This window comes from Thalassophryne amazonica, chromosome 6, assembly GCF_902500255.1.
Source record: "Thalassophryne amazonica chromosome 6, fThaAma1.1, whole genome shotgun sequence".
In the NCBI taxonomy this organism is placed as follows: domain Eukaryota; kingdom Metazoa; phylum Chordata; class Actinopteri; order Batrachoidiformes; family Batrachoididae; genus Thalassophryne; species Thalassophryne amazonica.
In genome coordinates, this window is record NC_047108.1 from 110,323,800 (window position 1) to 110,327,772 (window position 3,973).

The window sequence follows — 3,973 nt, forward strand, 5'->3', positions numbered from 1 at the left end:
TTAGCAAAGAAAGTCATGAAGTCATTACTAGTTAAAGTTAATGGAATACTCAGCTCAATAGAGCTCTGACTCTTTGTCAGCCTGGCTACAGTGCTGAAAAGAAACCTGGGGTTGTTCTTATTTTCTTCAATTAGTGATGAGTAGAAAGATGTCCTAGCTTCACGAAGGGCTTTCTTATAGAGCAACAAACTCTTTTTCCAGGCTAAGTGAAGATCTTCTAAATTAGTGAGACGCCATTTCCTCTCCAACTTACGGGTTATCTGCTTTAAGCTACGAGTTTGTGAGTTATACCACGGAGTCAGACACTTCTGATTTAAAGCTCTCTTTTTCAGAGGAGCTACAGCATCCAAAGTTGTCTTCAATGAGGATGTAAAACTATTGACAAGATACTCTAACTCCCTTACAGAGTTTAGGTAGCTACTCTGCTCTGTGTTGATATATGACATTAGAGAACATAAAGAAGGAATCATATCCTTAAACCTAGTTACAGCGCTTTCTGAAAGACTTCTAGTGTAATGAAACTTATTCCCCACTGCAGGGTAGTCCATCAGGGTAAATGTAAATGTTATTAAAAAATGATCAGACAAAAGGGAGTTTTCAGGGAATACTGTTAAGTCTTCTATTTCCATACCATAAGTCAGAACAAGATCTAAAATATGATTAAAGTGGTGGGTGGACTCATTTACTTTTTGAGCAAAGCCAATAGAGTCTAATAATAGATTAAATGCAGTGTTGAGGCTGTCATTCTCAGCATCTGTGTGGATGTTAAAATCGCCCACTATAATTATCTTATCTGAGCTAAGCATTAAGTCAGACAAAAGGTCTGAAAATTCACAGAGAAACTCACAGTAACGACCAGGTGGACGATAGATAATAACAAATAAAACTGGTTTTTGGGACTTCCAATTTGGATGGACAAGACTAAGAGACAAGCTTTCAAATGAATTAAAGCTCTGTCTAGGTTTTTGATTAATTAATAAGCTGGAATGGAAGATTGCTGCTAATCCTCCGCCCCGGCCCGTGCTACGAGCATTCTGACAGTTAGTGTGACTCGGGGGTGTTGACTCATTTAAACTAACATATTCATCCTGCTGTAACCAAGTTTCTGTTAGGCAGAATAAATCAATACGTTGATCAATTATTATATCATTTACCAACAGGGACTTAGAAGAAAGAGACCTAATGTTTAATAGACCACATTTAACTGTTTTAGTCTGTGGTGCAATTGAAGGTGCTATATTATTTTTTCTTTTTGAATTTTTATGCTTAAATAGATTTTTGCTAGTTATTGGTGGTCTGGGAGCAGGCACCGTCTCTACGGGGATGGGGTAATAGGGGGATGGCAGGGGGAGAGAAGCTGCAGAGAGGTGTATAAGACCACAGCTCTGCCTCCTGGTCCCAACGCTAGACAGTCACAGTTTGGAGGATCCCAAAAAATTGGCCAGATTTCTAGAAATGAGAGCTGCTCCCTCTAAAGTGGGATGGATGCCGTCTCTCCTAACAAGACCAGGTTTTCCCCAGAAGCTTTGCCAATTATCAATGAAGCCCACCTCATTTTTTGGACACCACTCAGACAGCCAGCAATTCAAGGAGAACATGCGGCTCAACATGTCACTCCCGGTCTGATTGGGGAGGGGCCCAGAGAAAACAACAGAGTCCGACATTGTTTTTGCAAAGTTACACACCGATTCAATGTTAATTTTAGTGACCTCCGATTGGCGTAACCGAGTGTCATTACTGCCGACGTGAATTACAATCTTACCAAATTTACGCTTAGCCTTAGCCAGCAATTTCAAATGTCCTTCGATGTCGCCTGCTCTGGCCCCGGAAGACAATTGACAATGGTTGCTGGTGTCGCTAACTTCACATTTCTCAAAACAGAGTCGCCAATAACCAGAGTTTGATCCTCGGCGAGTGTATCGTCGAGTGGGGAAAAACGGTTAGAGATGTGAACGGGTTGACGGTGTACACGGGGCTTCTGTTTAGGGCTACGCTTCCTCCTCACAGTCACCCAGTCAGCCTGCCTTCCCGACTGCACGGGGTCTGCCAGGGGGGAACTAACGGCGGCTAAGCTACCTTGGTCCGCACCGACTACAGGGGCCTGGCTAGCTGTAGAATTTTCCACGGTGCGGAGCCGAGCCTCCAATTCGCCCAGCCTGGCCTCCAAAGCTACGAATAAGCTGCACTTATTACATGTACCGTTACTGCTAAAAGAGGCCGAGGAATAACTAAACATTTCACACCCAGAGCAGAAAAGTACGGGAGAGACAGGAGAAGCCGCCATGCTAAAACGGCTAAGAGCTAGTAGCTACGCTAAGCTAGCGGATTCCCAAACAGGGAATCCGACACTAGACAGGCTGTGGAGCAGCACAGGTAACGCACGACAACAGTGCTAAAATAAAATAAAAATCCACTAGACAGGCTGTGGAGCAGCACAGGTAACGCACAACAACAGTGCTAAAAAATAAAATAAAATAAAAATAAAAATCCACTGGACAGGCTGTGGAGCAGCACAGGCAACGCACGACAACAGTGCTAAAACAAAATAAAAATCCACTAGACAGGCTGTGGAGCAGCACAGGTAACGCACGACAACAGTGCTAAAATAAAATAAAAATCCACTAGACAGGCTGTGGAGCAGCACAGGTAACGCACAACAACAGTGCTAAAACAAAATAAAAATCCACTAGACAGGCTGTGGAGCAGCACAGGTAACGCACAACAACAGTGCTAAAACAAAATAAAAATCCACTAGACAGGCTGTGGAGCAGCACAGGTAACGCACGACAACAGTGCTAAAACAAAATAAAAATCCACTAGACAGGCTGTGGAGCAGCACAGTAACGCACAACAACAGTGCTAAAACAAAATAAAAATCCACTGGACAGGCTGTGGAGCAGCACAGGTAACGCACAACAACAGTGCTAAAAAATAAAATAAAATAAAAATAAAAATCCACTGGACAGGCTGTGGAGCAGCACAGGCAACGCACGACAACAGTGCTAAAACAAAATAAAAATCCACTAGACAGGCTGTGGAGCAGCACAGGTAACGCACGACAACAGCGCTAAATAAAAATCCACTGGACAGGCTGTGGAGCAGCACAGGTAACGCACGACAACAGCGCCCAAAAAAATAAAATCAAAATCAAAATCCACTGGACAGGCTGTGGAGCAGCACAGGTAACGCACGACAACAGTGGTAAAAAATAAAATAAAAATCCACTGGACAGGCTGTGGAGCAGCACAGGTAACGCACGACAACAGTGCTAAAAAATAAAATAAAAATCCACTGGACAGGCTGTGGAGCAGCACAGGTAACGCACGACAACAGTGCTAAAAAAAAAATAAAAAAAATAAAATAAAATAAAATAAAAATCCACTGGACAGGCTGCGGAGCAGCACAGGTAACACACGACAACAGTGGTAAAAAATAAAATAAAAATCCACTAGACAGGCTGTGGAGCAGCACAGGTAACACACAACAACAGTGCCAAAAAACAAAACAAAAATCCACTGAACAGGCTGTGGAGCAGCACAGGTAACACACGACAACAGTGGTAAAAAATAAAATAAAAATCCACTGGACAGGCTGTGGAACAGCACAGGTAACGCACGACAACAGTGCTAAAAAATAAAATAAAAATCCACTGGACAGGCTGTGGAACAGCACAGGTAACGCACGACAACAGTGCTAAAAAATAAAATAAAAATCCACTGAACAGGCTGTGGAGCAGCACAGGCAACACACGACAACAGTGCTAAAAATAAAATAAAAATCCACTGGACAGGCTGTGGAGCAGCACAGGCAACGCACGACAACAGCGCCAAAAAATAAAATAAAAATCCACTGAACAGGCTGTGGAGCAGCACAGGTAACACACGACAACAGTGCTAAAAAATAAAATAAAAATCCACTGGACAGGCTGTGGAGCAGCACAGGTAACGCACGACAACAGTGCTAAAATAAAATA